Source organism: Garra rufa, chromosome 25, assembly GCF_049309525.1.
Source record: "Garra rufa chromosome 25, GarRuf1.0, whole genome shotgun sequence".
NCBI lineage: Eukaryota > Metazoa > Chordata > Actinopteri > Cypriniformes > Cyprinidae > Garra > Garra rufa.
The window spans coordinates 17979732-18001251 of NC_133385.1; the positions used below are offsets into that span (position 1 = coordinate 17979732).

General features: G+C 34.8%; 1 protein-coding gene across 8 annotated transcripts in view; it reads left to right on the plus strand.

Annotated features, from left to right (window-relative positions):
- Positions 1-1869: 1869 nt before the first annotated feature.
- Positions 1870-21520, plus strand: part of ppfibp2b (PPFIA binding protein 2b) — a 94839-nt gene continuing 75188 nt past the window's right edge. For all 8 annotated transcript variants that reach the window (XM_073831307.1, XM_073831311.1, XM_073831310.1 and 5 more), the window contains exon 1: positions 1870-1954. The gene's annotated coding sequence lies outside the window, so the exon portion shown is untranslated. The remainder of the gene's footprint in view (positions 1955-21520) is intronic.

The window sequence follows — 21520 nt, forward strand, 5'->3', positions numbered from 1 at the left end:
ATTCCAAGTGTGTTTTCATGTGTCTTCACTGAGGAGAGGATTGAGTCTTGCCACACCACCATAAAGCTCAGATAGGTGGAGTGTTGCAGTGATGTTTGTCCTTCTGTAGATTACTCCTATTTTTATATATGATCATGGAGCTTAATTAGTGTGACCATTAGGTTCTTGGTCACCACACTAACCAAAGCCCTTCTCCATCCATTGCTCAGTTTGGCCAGGAGGCCAGCTCAAGGAAGAACTGTGGTTGTTTCAAACTTCTTCTATTAAGGGTAACATACAGTAGACTACGTGTTTCTGTGAACCTTCAATTTATCAGAATTTTCCCTGAACTCTTCCCCAGATGTGTGGCTTGATGCAGTCCTGTCTCTGAGCTCTACAGGCAGTATTTTTATACCTCAGCGCTTGGTTTTTGCTCTGAGATGCATTTTCAGCTGGTAGGCATTTTATTATGACGTGTGCTTTTCCAAATCATACCCATTCAATTGAATTTGCCACAAGTTAAGTTCACTCGAAGTGTAGTATCTACAAGCAATATCAATGCCCCCGAGCTAAATTTCAAATGTCCCAGATAAGCATATGAATACTTATGCAATGGAATAATTTAAGTTTAAATTTGCAAAGATGTTAAAAACCTTTTTTTTTTTTTTGCTTTGCCATTATGGTGTATGGAGTGCAGGTTGATGTGAGGAAAAAGGTAATTTAAAGCAGTTTGACATAAGGCAACAACATAACCAAATGTGACACTGGACCACAAAACCAGCCTTAAGTAGCACAGGTATATTTGTAGCAATAGGTAAAAATTCATTGTATGGGTCAAAATTACCTTTTTTTTTTTCTTTTATGCCAAAAATAATTAGGATAGTAAGTAAAGATCATGTTCCATGAAGATATTTTGTAAATATTCTACTGTAAATATATCAAAACTTAATTTTTGATTAGTATGCATTGCTAAGACCTTCATTTGGACAACTTCAAAGGCAATTTTTTCAACATTTAGATTTTTTGTACCCTCAGATTCAGATTTTCAAAAATAGTTGTATCTCATCCAAATATATCCTATTCATCTTTCAGAATTCAGATGATGTATAAATCTCAGTTTCAATTGACACTTATGACTGGTTTTGTTGGTCCAGGGTCACAAATGTGAAAAAAATTAAGGGGTATGAATACTTTAGCAAGGAACTGTTTAATGGCATTATATGAAAAGAATATCTGCAATGCATGTCTCTTAAAGAAAATATTTTGTACAAAACACGTTTGCCTTTCAAATTCAGAGTATTTCTGAGATTACGGCTTGAAATATTAAAACTATAATGTGCACCATACAAAACACAATTTGTGTATTTTTCGGTATTTTCGTAATATAATTATATATTGAAATATTCCCTTCAAGCGTGTACCTGCGCGGCCCTGCCGTTACGCGCATGCGCACTTGTGCACACTTTCTGTATTTGTGAACTTGAACGGCCTCCACACAAGATGGCGCTGTATTTCTCCATACAGATTTCCAGCAGCACCTGAACAGGCGGTCACTAGTTGTGTAACGGAGCATTTTTGACAACACTACAAAACAACGTATTGAAATGTTTACTTTATAAGCTTAGTTTATCATTTATCAGTAACAAAACAGGTGAAACTAAAGAAGAAAGCCTCTTTTACCGCTCTTGTGCTTGTTAAAATATTACTTCCTCGCTACCTATTCTAAATTAAAAGAGTTCCACTAGACTTTTCTCCGCATTGTAATGAGTGTTAGTTTAGTTTATTTGTACAGAATATGGAAGTCGTTTCACAATAAGACCCGCCTCCTACAGCACATGACAGGTGATTGGTCAGAGGAAATGTACCTCGTATGGCTTTATTATATGGAGAAGCGCAGTTCGATGATAATAAAGGAGCGGGACGACAGCTGACAACAAGAGGACTTAAAATCAGTCGGGAATTACATATACTACAGGTAAGCTGAATTTAAAAAAACATCCTGTCAACATTGCTTTCTAGGTACAAGAACAACTTTTTCATAATTTTAAGCAGCACCGAGTCGTCTTTCCCATGTGTAACGTTAGTGTCATATAAAATATCAAGAAGTTTAGGTGCAGAGACATTGTTCCTCCTAAAAATGTAATTAAAATCAAGTTAATTTGTATTACTATTACTACTACTATTGTTGTTGTTGTTATTGCTATTATTATTATTATTATTGATACATTTGAGTATTTGTGTGTATAATATAGAATCAGAATGTTCCTGAGATTTTGCACAATATGCAAAATAGTGTGTATAATGTGTATGTAAAAATATATATATAATGAAAATGTATTGAAATATATGACATATAATGAATATATACTTACAAATTGTAATCTGTTACTTATTACAAATTACATGACAAAAATTTTAGTTTGTAATGTAATCCATTACATTACACATTTTAGGTGATATAATCAGACTGCTTTTGACCTAACTCGTTTATCACATTGATTTAAATAGAATAATCTTGTACCATACTAATATAAAAATGCAAAGAGTAAGAAAATATATTCCAATTGTTGTTATTAACAACATGAAGTGCATTAAACATTATATTACGTCAAGGGCAAACTGGGGTTTGTGAAGGAACTTCAGGGGATTTATGAGTTTAATGAAAAGCTGATAATTAATTCATAAAAAAATATAAAATTAAAATAAATCATTTAAAAATAAAAAAAAATGTATTTGTTTACCTGCATGTCATGGGACCATAACCATTGTCAGAAAACCAGTGGTCATGCAGATGTGATACTTTATAATTAAAATATTTATTTTAAAATCTCAGAGGTACTCCAAGTAAATATAATAGGTAAAAGATGATCAGATGACAAAAAAGTTTTGAAAAGAATTTGTTCATCAGTAGTTGCAATTTTGAAACACTTCTTAAAACTGAAATGATTTTTGTAAATCATTAGTCAAACGCTGTCATTTTTGTGTGAATGTCCACAAAACTTAAAGACTTTCTGAATGTATGTAAGCAGTAGGCTATTTTAGAAAGAAAAAATTAAAAGATGAAAAAGAGCAATTAGAAAAATCAACAATTATGAATAATTTAGTGCTACAGTCTAAATAATATGTAATCATGCAATCCATTAAAAAATAACTAGTCTTTTTAGTATTTCAATATGTAATTTAATCTAATTACAAGTATTTCATTTTTGGAATTTGATTAGGTAATCCAAATTACATGTAATCAGTAACTACTCAGCTTTTTACATAAATATATTCTATAGGTTTATTATATAGTAGGTACATTATTTGTACACTATGCGGTACTATGATGGCCAAAGAGGAATAATCACTGACCAGAAACTTAAACTCAGCTGTGATCGCGCTGTCAAATCCTGAAGGATCTAGGTACAGTAGATAACTGGGTCATACAGTGTAGGATGAACTCCATATCTCAGATGAGCCATTATCCCACTGCATATTCTCATAGTATTCTGCTATTTGTTTTGCAATGAAGCCTATTACAGTTCTTGTCTCTGCCTGTTACTATTCATTGTCTATGTTTGTTTTACTGCTAGTTTTTATTATAGAATATATAAAGCCTCTTCCTTCAGTCCTGACCCCAGTGGGCTCAGTGAGCAGCCACACTATGTGCTGCAATGGAGATCTCACTTGGTAATGACTGTGGGGTTCAACAAAGCTGTCTGTGAGGATCATGTGCTTAGAGGAAAGGGATAAAGGCTTTTTTATTTGTCCACTTCCCCTGGCTTGTGAGAACAGCATGCAATTGTGTTGCTCTTTGATGACACCACCACAATGGTTGCTAAATTAAAACATTTAGAAATAGAGTTTATTATCTCATGGATGAAATTTTAGATGTTGTAGTGTGTGGCTGTTTATGGTTGAATAATGTACAAGCCTTTACAGTCTTCATGACCTTTGACTTTATTCTCCATCCCTCTGATCTTCAGCTTTTTGTATTCAGAAAGAGATTTTGAGGTAGATCAGTCAACATCGCTCACAGATTAGCAGTTATTAGCATCTTAGCAGTTTGATTATTGCCTGTCAGAATGAATTAAAAACAAGATGTTGATTTCTGGTTGATTTTTTTTTTTTGTTTATTAATAGTGATGGAAAGAGTAGTAGTGTATGAGAACAGGTGAAGGAGAGCATTCATATGGTTGTTGTGAACAGTCACAGAGCCCTCAGGCCCTTCAACTGTGTGATTACTGTGAACTTATTTCCATAGAGGTGCACATACATGTCCTGATTGACCAGTTTTACCACAACTGTTTCGTTCCCAGAATGATAATTTGAAAATTGTACTTTCTCAGTGAGATCAAAACAGCTAACACAGAATGTTCTCAGAACTTTGGCTAAATGTTCTTATAACATTTTTTGTCAGCTAGGAAGTAATTAAAAGTTCACCCAAAAATTAAAAAGTCATTATTTTCTCACCTTCATGTTGTTCCAAACCTGTACGAAGTTCGTTCTTCTGCAAAAGCAGATATTTTGAAGAACATTTATTGTCTATACATTGAAAGTCAATGGGGACCAAATCAACTCTAGACCTGAAAGGCTTTCATTGTATGGACATTGCTCAAAATATCTTCTTTTATGTTCCATTAAAAAAGAAAGAAAATCGGGTTGGGAACGACCTAAATAATGAGAAAATTATTTTTTTTATTGAACTGTACACACTGCAAACCAATGAATTTTGTTGAAATTAATGAGAATCTAAAAGTGGCCATTACTCATTTTCAGCTGTCACCCTTTGAGCTATTTACATGAATTCTCTTGTCAGTTTTTAATTTTGACATGTCCATCCTCTAAGTTTACACTAAAATGCTTTAGTACTTTTGTGTATTTGTTGTATTGCACTGTTCATGCAGTTTGAGGTTCAAAAAACATATTATTTCCAGCTATCCGGTGCGTTGTGATTGGCCGAATACGTCCCTTACCATGCCGTTTCTCGGTGCGACGAGACAGAAACAATAAAACCTATTTTAAACGAGGCATTTGTTGCATCCAGTGGGGACATAACTACTGATTATAATTACTCATACTGTGTTCACGCATTGCGTCGCGCCGCGTAAACATAACACCATGTCTGCATTTGCGATAGTAGAACAAGAAACAACAAGCACTACTCTACACTGATCAAAACTCACATTTGAATAGTCAGTACTGAATTCTTTAAATATGAAAACGTACTTACAGGCCATCAGTCAGAAGTGCAGACTGTTCTTGCAACATTTGAATTGCCCTACTTTATAGCCTTAACCCTTTGTGTACAGCTGGCATTGTAAGCTGCTCTCCCAGGTTCAGGAAACAGTCCTCCGTGAAATGCGCATCACCCACTCGAATATTTGCGTTGTACTGTTCCGGAACAGTGTTGTAAATATAACTTAAATATAATAAAGGCCAAACATAGTACTTTCGCAATGAAACACACTGCGTTTCCACAACATGGTGGTTGCAACAACTACTACAGCCGGTAAAAGTTACGCCTTCTTTCTTTCCATATACATATAGGCGGTGTTATGCTAATCTACTTACCCCGTGACATGGACCAGTGGGGACATGTTTGAACGAGCCGTTTTAGGGAGGTGTGGCTGAGTCTTAACTTTTATAATAAATATCTCTTTGGTTTTGAAACTTTAAGCTTTGCAATTTTACAGATCATATCTATGCACAAACAGCTTGTAACACTTCAAAGACAAAGGAAAACAAGAAACTCCATCATATGACCCCTTCAAAAAATAACCCAGCATTCTTTAGAGTGCAGAAAAACTACCCAGCATCTAGGTAAAAATATTAAAAACAGCCCAATAAAATGACCCAACAGGCAGAACCCAGCATTTTTAGAGTGCAGAAAAACTACCCAGCACCTGGGTAAAATATTTAAAAATAACCCCAAAAAAGACCCAACAGGCTAAACCCAGCATTTGGGTTAAAAAATAAATAAACCAGCATTTTTTTACAGTCTAGAAAAACTACCCAATTGTCAGGATTATGTCTGTATTTTGTCCTGTCCTGTTCTGTTTTCCCAATATTTTTCCCCCTATGTTTCATAGTCCTTTTGGTTTAGTCCTTGTCTCCCCTTTTGGTTTAGTCTAGTTGGTTTAGTTATGCCCATATTTGTATTTCCCCCTCGTTAGCCTTGTTAGCTTGTTTGTAACCACGCCCTGTCTTCAGTGTATTTAAGTCTGTTGCTGTTCACTCCCTGTTGTCCGTCGTTAATGTTACATGTGCTCATTGCTTGCTCCCGGTTTTTGTTTGTTATCATTTTCAGTATTTTGTTTAATAAACTGTTTATTTAATCTACTCTGGATCTCCTCCTCCGTCTCCACTCCTCAACCCCGCCCAGAGTGTGACACCAATACCTGGGTAAAAATATTAAAAACAACCCAATAAATTGAACCAACAGGCTGAACCCAGTATTTGGTTTAAAAAGAAAATAACCCAGCATTTTTTTACAGTGCAGAAAAACTACCCAACACCTGGGTAAAAATATTAAAAACAACCCAATAAAATGACCCAACAGGCTGAACCCAGCATTTGGGTTAAAAATAACCCAGCATTTTTAGAATGCAGAAAAACTACCCAGCACCTGGGTAAAAAATATTAAAAACAACCCAATAAAATGACCCAACAGGCTAGGGTTGTGCCGATAGTATCGTGTATCGATGATAGTCAGAGATATCGCCTGTTGGTGATGCCTTTGACGGTAGTAAGACGATTGTTATTATTATCCGTCAAAAAGGCACCGAACTTTAGCGATGCAGCACGGAGAGTCGGTTCTAGGATGCCTCAGAAACTTGCCGTCGTATAAACACAAGCATAGAGTGGCCGCGTCGCGCCGCAGATGTGTGCAGTGAAAATGTGTAAGAGATTTATTCATCATACATAGATTAAGTGTAGAATTAAGTGTAGACAGTCATTAGGATAACATAAGTAGTAAAATGTGGTTTAGGCTGAATGAAATACGATATATCAGAATCCATCTGTATATAGGAAACATAAACATTCACCTCAGTAACATCTGTATGCGTTAACTAGAATTACGATGCGATAAAATTGCGCTAAACATATGCACGTGAATTACACTGGCACCGTTTCTCATCATTCTATTTGAACTGAACTACAACATGAACTGATGACAAAGATCAGATATACAGCGGTAACATTATCGCAATATGACGGGTATAGAAAGATACATTCATTTACATTCAAGCACGCACATTTACCACTCCCTGAAGATAGCAGAGAATGAAACCGAAAGTAAACTTGAACCTCTCCGACAGAACTAATGTAACCGTCAGCGCTCTGTACACGCACAGCTGTGTCAGTCACATGAACTACCCTTAATCAAATAAGGAATTTATTACATGTTGACACATTTACATATTATTAAATAAATTAGCACGATGGTATCGTGTATCGGCAATCTCACAGGCTGACGATAGGACGATATGAAAATTGAGCATATCGCCCAACACTACAACAGGCTGAAACCAGCATTTGGGTTAAAAATAATCCAGCATTTTTAGAATGCAGAAAAACTACCCAGTACCTGGGTAAAAAATGTTCAAAACAACCCAATAAAATGACCCAACAGGCTGAACCCAGCATTTTTAGAATGCAGAAAAACTACCCAGTACCTGGGTAAAAAATATTTAAAAAAATCCAATAAAATGATCCAACAAGCTAAACCCAACATTGGGTTAAAAAAATAACCCAGCATTTTTTAGATGGCAGGAAAAACAACCCAGCACCTGGGTAAAAATATTAAAAGCAACCTAATAAAATGACCCAACAGGCTGAACCCAGCATTTGGGTTAAAAATAATCCAGCATTTTTAGAATGCAGAAAAACTACCCAACACCTGGGTAAAAAATATTAAAAACAACCCAATAAAATGACCCAACAGGCTGAACCCAGCATTTGGGTTAAAAATAACCCAGCATTTTTAGAATGCAGAAAAACTACCCAACACCTGGGTAAAAAATATTAAAAACAACCCAATAAAATGACCCAACAGGCTGAACCCAGCATTTTTAGAATGCAGAAAAACTACCCAGTACCTGGGTAAAAAATATTAAAAACAACCCAATAAAATGACCCAACAGGCTGAACCCAGCATTTGGGTTAAAAATAACCCAGCATTTTTAGAATGCAGAAAAACTACCCAACACCTGGGTAAAAAATATTAAAAACAACCCAATAAAATGACCCAACAGGCTGAACCTAGCATTTTTACAATGCAGAAAAACTACCCAGTACCTGGGTAAAAAATGTTCAAAACAACCCAATAAAATGACCCAACAGGCTGAACCCAGCATTTTTAGAATGCAGAAAAACTACCCAGTACCTGGGTAAAAAATATTAAAAACAATCCAATAAAATGATCCAACAAGCTAAACCCAACATTGGGTTAAAAAAATAACCCAGCATTTTTTAGATGGCAGGAAAAACAACCCAGCACCTGGGTAAAAATATTAAAAGCAACCTAATAAAATGACCCAACAGGCTGAACCCACCATTTGGGTTAAAAAAAAAAAAAAACAGCATTTTTTAGAGTGCAGAAAAACTACCCAGCACCTGGGTAAAAATATTAAAAACAACCCAATAAAATGACCCAACAAGCTAAACCAAACATTGGGTTAAAAAAATAACCCAGCATTTTTTAAAGTGCAGAAAAAACAACATAGTATCCGGGTAAAAAAATTAAAAACAACCAAGTAAAATGACCTAACAGGCTGAACCCAGCATTTGGGTTAAAAAAAAACAACACCGCATTTTTTAGAGTGCAGTTGCATTTTGTACAAAACCAAGTGATTTCTGTGACATTGGAACGTCTGCTGTTGGCATCTGAACCTCAAACTGCTGACTGAGATAGAGAGCGATGGAGATCCCATGCAATATGCATTGGGCGGTATTGATGTCAGGGACCTGTAGGACAGAGCTGTGACGTTTTGCCCCATGAGCAGGGCTTTCCTGTGCCTGAGCGGCTCGCTGACATTTTCATGGGCCTCGGTACCACAGTCGAATGCACCTGCTCAGGACTGACATTTCTCTTGTTACTGCGGAGGAGTGCAGCATTCAAGCCAGCTGCCACAACGCATCCGCTTCGGTGAGTAGAGCTCGGGGCCGGCCAGGGGTTGAGCCCGAATCGAACTTACAACCGCCTACACCGAGCCATGAATCATTCTGAGTACGGTGGTCCATGCGTGTAACATCAGAGCTGTTTTGATCTTTTGGACATTCTGATGTTAATGTGTGTGGAAGTGTTATGTGGAAACTTTATTAATGTGACGAAGCTTCCTCTCGGTTTTCCGCTTGATGATCATCCAGCTCCGCTGGGGTGTACACTGTAAAAAATTATTTCTAGGAGATTATTGGAGTACTTCATAAAAGAAAGTACTATATCAGTCTTTATTTACTTAAGAATTTTTATGTTTAATTTAATGTGTTACTTGCCATTTCTTTGTGTGGAGGCCTAAACGGATAGATAGATTAGATACATACATTTGCAAAAATTTGCTGTCAATTTGGTGATTTTCCTTTTTTTTCGCCCTAATTTTCACTCAGAAATTATTAGAATATTTCTTAAAGAATTAATATACATGGACCAAACCTGCTAAAATTTGCTGTAGATTTGGCGAAGATTTTCCTTGTAACAATTTTCACTCATAAATAGAAAACTTCACACAGAATTAATGGAGGACCAAACCTGCAAACATTTGGTGTAGAGTTCCCTTGAAACAATTTTCACTCATAAATTGTTAGAAAATTTCACAAATAATTACAAATATATGGAGGACTAAACCTGAAAAATAATATAGTGTCATTTCTCATTAAACAAATTTCACTCAGAAATTGTAAAAAAAATAAAAAATAAATAAATAAATACATGTAATAATGGTAAATTAAATAACAGAATAAATTACTTGCTTAAACAAATACAATTCATTTTTAATTCAGTTTAGTCCTGAATTTATTTTGGTATTACTTTCCCACTCTTTATTTATTATCTTTTTTAATTTATTTGCTGAAATTTGCTAAAATAGCAGGTTTGGTCCTCGATATCTATGAATTCTTTGTGAACTTTTTAAACAATTTATGAGCAAAAAATGTTTCAAGAGAAGTCTATACCAAATTTGAGCAGGTTTGGTCTTCAATATCTATTACTTATTTGTGAAATTTTCCAAGTATTTATGAGTGAAAATTGTTTTAAGAGACATCTTTACCACATTTAAACCAAATTTTAGCAGGTCTGGTCCTCCATATCTATCCTTTATGAAATTTTATAACAATTTATGAGTTAAAATTGTTTCAAGGGAAATCTACACCAAATTTTAGCAGGTTTGGTCCTCCATATCTATTAATTTTTTGTAAAAATTGTCTAACGATTTCTAAGTAAAAATTGTTTTAAGAGAAATCTACATCAAATTTTTGCTGATTTGTTCCTCCATATCTTTGTAATTATTTGTGAAATTTTCTAGCATTTTCTGAGTGAAAATTGTTTCTTGGGAAATCTACACCAAATTTCTTTTCAGTATAGTCATACGGTGCTGCAACTCTATCTCCTTGTTATTTGAACCGGGTTTGTTGTGGATGACTTAACAAGTATGAAAAGTAACCTGTATCAAGAAGGTAGAGCTCACGTTGGAGTCGAAACTCGCTTTTACCATGACATAAATAGTCGTCTCATTGTCTGCCGTCACACAAAGTGTACAGATCCCACAAGCATGAGGCCTTGTGTCAGCCGCTGCATTTGAACTGCGCTACAGGTCACCTTTCTGCCATCATAGCGTGTTTAACCAAGGGATGCGCACGATATGTCAGCCCGTCAGCTGCTTGCGGAACACACACACGCGTCGGGATGGTTTAATGCAGAGTGCTGAGTGAGGACGGTAAAGCTGTTTGAGTACTGCTGCCTTTGATGTTCTCATATTAAGCTGTGTTGACGTGCTGGGTTTATTGGTCTGACACCTAATGCTGATGCCACTTCCTCCCCCTGCAGTATTTCTGCCCAAGGTATGTGTTGCCTTTACTGTATATAGTGGGAATTTTTAAACAACATGGATGGAAAATACTTTTATGGAATGGCTTCAAGGCAAATTTAATAACAATTGAAACAAAACAAAACATGTTTTTAGGTTTCAAATAAGGCCATAGCTAGCACAATGGATTTCTTAAAATAACATTTAATGTACTTTTTAGAAATTAATACTATTTAATTTATTTAAATACTACTTAAATTAATACTATTTAAAATACATAACAATTTAAGAGTAAAAATTGGTCTCAAGGGAAATCTACACCAAATTTTTGCAGGTTAGGTCCTTCATATCTTTTAATCCCTTGTAAAATTTTCTAACGATTTATGAATGAAAATCTAAACCAAATTTACACCAAACTTTAGCAGGTTTGGTCATCCATATCTATCAATTCTTTGTGAAATTTTCCAAAATTTCTGAGTAAAAATTTTTCTTGGGAAATCTACACCAAATCTGCACCAAACTTTAGCAGGTTTGGTCCTCCATATATATCAATTCTTTGTGGAATTTTCAAACAATTTCCAAGTAAAAATGTTTCGCAGGAAATCTACACCATATTTACACCAAATTTTAGCAGGTTTGGTTCTCCATATCTATCAATTCTTTGTAAAAAAAAAAAAAAATTCTAACAATTTCAGACTAAAAATTTTTCTCTGGAAATCTACACCTAATTTACACCACATTTCAGCAGGTTTGGTCCTCCATATAAATTTTTTTGTGAAATTTCTAACAATTTCAGTGTAAAAATTGTTTCTTGGGAAATCTACACCAAATTTTAGCAGGTTTGGTCCTCCATATATATCAATTCTTTGTAGAATTTTCTAACAATTTCTGAATAAAAATAGTTTCTCTGGAAATCTACACTAAATCTACACCAAACTTTAGCAGGTTTGGTCCTCCATATCTATTAATTCTTTGTGAAATTTTCTAACAATTTCTGAGTAAAAAAAAAATTTCTTAGGAAATCTACACTAAATATACACCAAATTTTAGCAGGTTCGGTCATCCATATCTATTAATTCTTTGTGAAATTTTCTAACAATTTCTGAGTAAAAAAAAAATTTCTTAGGAAATCTACACTAAATATACACCAAATTTTAGCAGGTTCGGTCATCCATATCTATTAATTCTTTGTGAAATTTACTAACAATTTCTGGGTAAAAAAAAAATTCTCAGGAAATGTACGTCAAATTTACACCATATTTTGGCAGGTTTGGTCCTCCATATCTATTAATTCTTTGTGAAATTTTCTAACAATTTTTGTGTAAATTGTTTCTAGGCAAATCTACACCAAATTTTAGCAGGTTTGTTTCTCCATATCTATCAATTCTTTGCAAAATTTTCTAAAAATGTCTGAGTAAAGATTTTTCTCTGGAAATCTACACCCAATTTACACCACATTTTAGCAGGTTTTGTCCTCTATATCTATCAGTTCTTTGTGAAATTTTCCAACAGTTTCTGAGTGAAAATTGTTTCTTGGGAAATCTACACCAAATCTACACCAAACTTTAGCAGGTTTGGTCCTCCATATCTATTAATTCTTTGTGAAATTTTCTAACAATTTCTGAGTATAAATTTTTTTTTGGGAAATCTACACTAAATTTACACCAAATTTTAGCAGGTTTGGTCCTCCATATCTGTTAATTCTTTGTGAAATTTGCTAACAATTTCTGACTAAAATTTTTTTTTCGGGAAATCTACACAAAATTTACACCATATTTTGGCAGGTTTGGTCCTCCATATCTAGTAATTCTTTGTGAAATTTCTGAGTAAAAACTGTTTCTAGAGAAATTTACACCAAATCTATACCAAATTTGAGCAGGTTTTGTGCTTCATATCTATTAATTCCTTGTGAAATTTTCTAACAGTTTATAAGAGAAAATTGTTTTAAGGGAAATATCTGCACCAATTATCGGCCAGACCTATTATTAGTCAACCTCTAGTTATTGATGTAAAATGCTATCTAAAAGCTGCTATGCATAATACAGCATATTGGGAGTTAAATAAGTGATAGTCTACTAGATAGAAGTTGGATGTCTGATTTACTATTTAGGTTTACTAATGATTACTCAAACTCATTAGTGCATTCATCCCAAACGTGTTCATGGCCACAGTTTTCCCGCATTTTACTAAGTGATAACCTTGGATGTGCCTGTTCATCATTAACTGCAGCATAGCTCCAAAACACAGGGACTTTCCGTAGTAGCCTCTGCTTGCTAATCTAAACATCCTGGAGTAAATTAAGTAGAACGGTTATTCTAACACCACAGTTTGCTTTTTGGCACCAGAAGCTGAGCTCACAGTCTCTGACAGTTTTTGAATTCCATGATGAATAGCAGTAGCTTGTTAAAACACAATAAGAGAATTAGTTTGCTTGTTTGGTTGCACAATATATCAAAGGGTTTTGGATCCAAAAGGTCTATATAGATTCTTGAAGTGTCTGCTTGTAAGTGATATCCAGAGCAAATACTTGAGTATTGTCAAAGCCTGTCACATGTCAAAGTAAATCAAACAACACTAGACTGATGAGTCTCACTAGGTGAATCTCTCAAAAACAAATTCAGGTCATATTTCACCTTAAAAAAGAAAGGCTTACTTAAAGGATAACTGTTGCCAAAATGCAACCTGGGCTGTTTTTTTTTTACTGTAAATGAGACAAACTTATATCTAAAAGCATAATTACGACAAACAAGCCGTTTTTGAGATTGACCGTGATTTCGTTTTGTGGTCAGTGGCCGGTCAATGGGAGTACTAGCGGTGTACATTTGAGCGCATCAAAATCGATATTTTTACAACACTAAGAAGGCTCGACACACATGACACTTTGCTCGAAGTATCGCCTGGGTCTCTACACATGAACTCGAGCATTGAGAACATTGTTTGTGTACACAGAGTTTACTAAAAAGAAAGTTTTTGAACAACTCACTTACACTGTTTGGGTTTCCGCTCGCGGCCGTCTTGCCAGTCAAGAAGTGTCGATCTCCGAATGCGAATGAATGGACTCCATAGGACGAAATATTAGGCTTATATGAGGCTCTTTTTACAACTAGAAGTTTAATATTGTTTTTCACTTGCGACAAAACAACAAATTAGCCGTGCATTTATATGGAAATATGCTTTAGGAGCTATCCATCCTCGCACTCGGAGATCGACACTTCTTGACTGGCAAGACAGCCGCGAGCGGAAACTCAAACAGTGAAAGTGAGTTGTTCAAAAGCTTTCTTTTTAGTAAACTCTGTGTACACAAACAATGTTCTCAATGCTCAAGTTCATGTGTAGAGACCCAGGCGATACTTCGAGCAAAGTGTCATGGTGTGTCGAGCCTTCTTAGTGTTGTAAAAATATCGATTTTGATGCGCTCAAATGTACGCCCCTAGTATTCTCATTCACCGGCCACTGACGTTTGTGATTAAGACGTTTGTCTTAATTATGCTTTTAGATATAAGTTTGTCTCGTTTACAGTAAAAAAAAAACAGCCCAGGTTGCATTGTGGCAACAGTTACCCTTTAAAGGGATAGTTCAACTAAAAATGAAAATTACCCTCTGATATACTCACCCTCAAGTTATCCTAGGTGTATATGACTTTCTTCGTTTAGACGAATACAAGTCCAATAAAGTGCATCCATCCATCTTAAAATGTATTCCACACAGCTCCCGGGGGTTAATAAAGGCCTTCTGAAGCAATTTGATTTGTTTTTGGAAGAAAAATATCCATATTTAAAACTTTAGAAACCATAATCTCTAGCTTCCGCTTACTGACCCAGGTCGAAATAACCCACTGGCAAGTCTGTATGATATTCTGGTCTCTAGATATTGCTCTTGTGCCTTCTTCAATGTAAGTCTATTGCTATTATATATTAGTAGACTGAGGGATGCTACAGTTGAATGAGATCAGGCTCAAAAGCTTCATTAAAAATCTGTGTTTTCCCTATATCGAAGCTTCCTTATGAATGACTTGTGGTTTGGATGGCCTTGCTATCTCTGTGAGTGAAACCATGTGAACGGAAATGTTCAGACTGCTTGTTGGGTTTGGGCAGAAAGAGCCATTTTGTGTAACACAAGGTCCCTTCGTTTACAAGTTTCTCTGTTTGTGTTGGCTTATCAAGTTTTGTAGATACAGAGGATGTAAGCAGTTAGGGACTTAAAGAGTGTCCAACATGTGATGTGTGTGATGCCACCAATCATTATTTAGATAGCATCGGCGTTCAGTCACCCGCTAACTCTTGACTCTTGGGTGGCGTATCAGGAACACTAGGGGGAGGGGCTTGTGTTGGAATGTGTCAACACTGATAGAAGAAACACTGACTGACTTACTGGTGAGAAACATTTCAGAACTTGCATTACTTTTCAGTTGATCAAACATTCAAAAGATTTGTTTGAGGAACTCAGAAAGTTAACCATATCCATTAGCGTTTCATAAGTTATTTCTGTCAAATAATCCTTACTTGGATAGACAGAAATTCATACACACACATCCTTGTGTAAATATGTGTTAATAAAAAATACATTAATAAATAGATATTTTTTATTATAAATATATAATATCTAAGAATATAGTGTTAAATATTTTAAAATTTGATGTGTGTGTGTATACATATAGTTTTTGTTTATATTGTTAATACATTGTTAATAATTAATATAATATTAAAAATATATTATTAATGATATTGTGTATATTATAATCTAAGAATATTGTTTTAGTATAATTCTTATGTATTATATTTTCATATTATACATTATTTAATACATTTATTAATATATAAATTATTATTAATATATTATATCTAAGATTATAGTGCCTAATATTATATAATTAATTTATGTGTGTGTGTGTGTGTGTGTGTGTGTGTGTGTGTGTGTGTGTAGGCCTTACAGTGCCTTGCGAAATTATTCATACCCCTTCATTTTTTTCACATTTTGTTATGTTGCTGCCTTATGTTAAACTACTTTAAATTACTTTTTTCCCACATCAATCTACACTCCCTACTCCATAATGGCAAAGCAAAAAATAGGTTTTTAACATTTGTGCAAATTTATTAAAAATAAAAAACTGAAAAGATCCCATTGCATGAGTATTCATACCCTTTTCTGGGACACTTGAAATTTAGCTCAGGAGCATTCATGTTGCTTCTAGATGTTACTACACTTTGAGTAGAGTTAAACCGTGGCAATTTCTTTTGAATGAGTAAGATTTAGAAAGCCACACACCTCTCAGAAAAGATCTAACAGCTGAAAATGCATATCAGAGCAAAAACCAAGTCCTGAGGTCGAGATAACTGCCTGTAGAGCTCAGTGACAGACTTGCGTTAAGGCAATGATCTAGGGAAGAGTTCAGAAAAAAATCTGCTGCATTGAAGGTTCACAGAAGCACTATCCATAATGGAAGACGATTGGAACAACTAGGACTCTAGAAAATGTCTGCCATCCCCCATCCAAGCTGACAGAGCTTGAGAGGTGAAAAGGTGAGGCAAAGAATGGCAGATAATTGCCAAATACAGATGTGCAAAGCTTGTCACATCATACCCAAAAAGACTTGAGGCTGTAAAGGTGCTTCAACTATATACTGAGTTAAGGGTATGAATACTTATGCAATGTACTTATTTCAGTGTTTTATTTTTTTAATAAATTTGTAAAATTTACACTCCATACACCATAATAATGACAAAGCAAAAACCAGATTGGCAAATTTTACAAATTTATTGTGTAATATATTGTATATTATATTCTAACAATGTTGTTTTAGTATAATTCTTATATATGAAATTTTAATATTATATATTATTTATTTATTGTGTGTGTATGTATGTATATATATATATATATATATATATATATATATATATATATATATATATATATGATATTAACAATTATTATATTAATTATTAATATATTATATCTAAGAGTGTCTAATATTATATAATTTATTGTGTGTATTGTCTTTGTGTTATTAGTATATTCTTAATAATTAATATAAAATGTACAATTATATGATATATTATTTACAATATATTGTATATAATATAATCTAAGAATTATTATTATTATTAACATATTGTATCTAAGAGTGTAGTGTACATGTGTATTATATATTATTACAATTAATAAATTATATAATTGCATTATATATCTCAAAAGTCTGGCTAAGAAAGACTACCAACTACTGATTCTCATCTAAGTCTCAAAAGAATTTAAATGAGTTTAACTTCCGTGTATTTCGTTTTATATAGTCTTTAGGATTTTTGTGGCAGCCAGCAAAATTCCTTGCAAGTTCTACTTGATTTGTTTAATGAGATCTTGGATGGAATGGAATCTGTTATTTGCTGCACATACTGTTCCTATATAAATGTGCTTTCACTGTAGTTGACTGGCGTTGCGCCCAGGTGAAACACACCATGGAGAAAAGCATACACAGGTGGAGCGTGTGAATGGAAATTGTCCACAGTGGAGCAATAAAAAACTAAACCACAGAAGATGTAATGCATGGGAAGGGAACAAACTCTTGAAGTGATTTGTCAGGTCATAATGGTATGAAATCGATGACACAGGAGAACTGATGCGGTTAACATTGTCTGATTTAATTGCCTACACAAAAATTGTTATGAGTCAGATAAGAGCACTTCTTCTGTAGTAGGTCAGGCATCTGAAAATGCCTGTGATTTCTCATTAATCTCAGGTGTATTAGTTAGTAAGCACATAGATAAACAAACCTGCAGATTATTGGACAAGAGGTGAGAATGCAAAAGGTAAAACTTGTTTCTTAAGACTTACTTATTAAAAAATCAAAGTGTATTTTTGTGCCCTACAAACCGCGTCACCTTATAATAAGTGAAAAGGGACAAAAAGCCTCATCAGCGTGATCAAATAAGACATGACTCCTTTTTTAGGCCAGATAGCACATGACAGAAAGCCTACACACCCTTATCTGCTCGAATAACTAGGGTGTGTGTGCAATGCTTGAGGTTGTACTGGATTTTCCATTTTTGCCTGTATAAAAAAGCATGCTATCTATTAATGAACAGCACCAAGCTGCGTTCATCTCTTCTTGTCATATTACTGAAGGCTTATATTCACATTCTTATCAGGGCTGTGATTATAGCGCTGTTGTGTGTTTCAATTACTTTGTTTCAGCAGTGAAAGATCCCAGCGCCCTGAACAGAGTCAACACTCTCTTGTCGTGTGAGGCTAAATTAAGCTACATAATGAACAACATTGTGGGACGTGCCCTCTTTAGCCCTTGACAGTTGTCTTTTGTGACCCTCCACCCGAATGGCATGTGTCCATTCCGCCCAATTAAATGAACACAAGTAGGTTAAATGTTCTGTTCATGATGTGGCCTGACATTTATGAAATATAATATCTTCATGTGGTATGAAATCCTTCTAATGGAATTTGTTTAGTTTTTGAGCTCCTATAAGAATGAATAACTTAATAAAGTAGATTTTTAGGTTTTCAAAGGAAGCACACTACTGTTGCTATAGTGTACTGGATGGTTACTTACCCCCAAGTGTCGTTTTTGGAGATTTTCTCACTTTTATTATCATTTTCTACCCACCTTTTTGATCCCGTAAGAGTGGGTGCGACCATTTGTAAATTTTATGGGTGTGGCTTCTAGTCTCATCTGCGTCCTGCTATTTTTAGCTGTGTAAAACAGCTCGTTTTGCTGTTTGATATTGCAAATTGGTGTGTCTTACTATCTTATTTCAATGTATTATCTTAAATATGAACACAGGTATTCTTCTCATTTCGCTATAGCAGACCGGAAGTCTTACCCATAGCCTTACTTCCACATTAAAGAAAACGGTGGATAGTGTTGTCAAAAGTACCGACGTCGGTACCAGTCGGTGCTGAAATTTAAAAATAGCAGCGACGATACCAGCAATGTGAGATTTGTGAGATATAAAGTAGTAATTATGAGAAAAAAATTGCCCAATTGTGCAATAAAAGTCACAAGTACAAGAAATGTATATATCTATTTAAGTCCCCTTAGCAAAAGTTTGCATGAAAAGCAAAAAAACGTGTCAAATCTGTGTGATAAACTTGAATCTGATAAATCTTTCACCCTCACACAAAATTAATCATTATGTGGATTCCTATTGAAATGACTGTATTTCATAGAGCTACACTGTAATGATTGTGATTTTAACGATAAAATTGTTTAACCTAATAATTGGTTAATTGTAAGTTCCCCCATTGTACACGTTAAAAAACTGTATTGGACATTGGTCTGATTTTACATTAGTATACCGTTTTTTTAACATTCCCAGAATTCCCTGCATTACATTTCACATTTGATGTTTTTTCCGTTTAATTAACTGTTCTTCTTATTTTTTACTCGTCAGTTTTGTACATTAGAGTTGTATGTTACATCTAATGTTGTTAAATGAATGTTTATTGCATTATTTCAGTTTCATGTGTGTTATGGTGTTTAGCGTTTGTGTGAATGACATCTTCTATATATGTTAGTATTTAAAAGCTGCTTTTGATGAGCTTTGGTTCATCATGTGACTATCTGTATTACAAAAGTAAAAAACAGAATTCAGTACTTCTATAGGTTGGTGTATTAACATTATATCATGTAAAGAAATACATTTTTTTAATGTAAATTTAAAGGGATAGTTCACCCAAAAATGAAAATTTGATGTTTATCTGCTTACCACAAGGGCATCCAAGATGTATGTGACTTTGTTTCTTCAGTAGAACACAAACATTTTTTTTTTTTTTAGAAAACAAACATTTTTAACTCAAACCGTTGCAGTCTGTCAGTCATATAATGGCAGTCAATGGGATCCACAGCTTTGAGAGTCAAAAAAGCATACACAGACAAAACCAAATTAAACCCTGCGGCTCGTGACGATACATTGAGGTGTTAAGACACAAAACGATCAATCTGTGCAAGAAACTGAACTGAAAAAATTTTACCTCTGAGTCACCTCAATGTCCAGCTGTCCTGAGTGCGTTCACAACAGCCGGCACTGTTTTTTGGGTGAACTTGTTTCTTAAGACTTATTAAAAAATCAAAGTATTTCTGTGCCCTACAAACTTTAACTTTAAGTTAAATCTGAAAAAAAACTAAAATGTTGCTACCGTATTTTTTATGGTAAAATTCTGGCAACCACAGCTGCCAGTTTTTTGCCATAAATTTTACAGATTTTTTTTTACAGTGTGATATGACTTGAAATTCAGAATCTCGATTAATTGAACGCTTAACCTCGATTAGGATTAATGAACTATTATTTTTATTTTTTTGTTTTTTCAGCGATCTTGTCTTGTCACTCTATAGCTGCGTTCACACTAGCAGCGACTTTTGACGCTGCATGTCGCCAGAGGCTGGCGATAAGGTTTTTAGTGGGCGTTCTCACTATTGGTTCTCACTTAGGTTTCCTGCCGCTAAATACAAACATTTTGGAGGCAAAGACTCCAAATATAATATAAATATAAATTAAATCCATACATACAAACAAAAATGAATGAGAAGCAGAGCCTACTTTTTTCTATAGCGTACGTTTATCTACGGCTGAGACGAGAACGATCACATGAGCTCAACTGTCTTCTTTCCTATTGGCTGTCGCTCCAGGAAAGTCACTCTTCAATTGCATAAAATTGAAGGATTCTAAACTTTGTCGCGTCGCCGAAAATCGCCAGCTCTCCATTGAAATGAATGGGATCGTGTTGCTTTGTCGCTGCATGTCGCTTGTAGTGTGAACGGGGCTAGGTTCATTTACTCAAAGACTATAGAATACCCAAGACGTGTCACTCGCATAGTTTAGAATGGGGAAAAATGCAACGCTCATTATGACCACAAAACCCCGCCTTCTCAATGAAACAGCCAATCACTGATTAGTAAAGTTAGCGCATCACTGCAGCCGCCGTTAGAAGTCCCTGTTGCTATAAAAACAATCAGCGTTGTGAGACAAGCGCTTAGTACTGTGCATGCACTCTGGCTGATCTAGCCTGAAAAATAAGCTTTTTTAATGCTATTGAGGCACAAGGAACAATATTTATGAGGCAGTTCTTGTCAGATTTCATTGATGATTTAACTGAAATTTAATCATAAGCTTGGTGAACTGTTTTGGAGAATTTGATGTTTCCCCATTCAAAGAGATGGCGTTTCAAAGATGGCCGCCAAGTGAAATAACTTGCCTTTTCTTTTACAGGCTATTCACAAATAACGTCTTTGCGTCTAAAATGCGAGATGCCATCTTGCTACAGTAAACAAAAATAACTCTTGCCCCACCTCTGTGGTCTTCTGATTGGTCCACTCTTTTGGAACTGACATTGATGAGCGGCGTTGCGTGTAAAAGTTTAAAGGTGTCCTATTATGCTTTTTCACTATTTGAATTATAGTCAGTGTGTGGTGTGTATGTTTGGGCATAATAAACATCTACAGTTACAAATCTCAAAGTCCACTCCAAAGGAAGATATTTAGTTTTTAAAAAATCCCTTTTGGAGAACTAAAACGAACGGCTCCTTTGGAC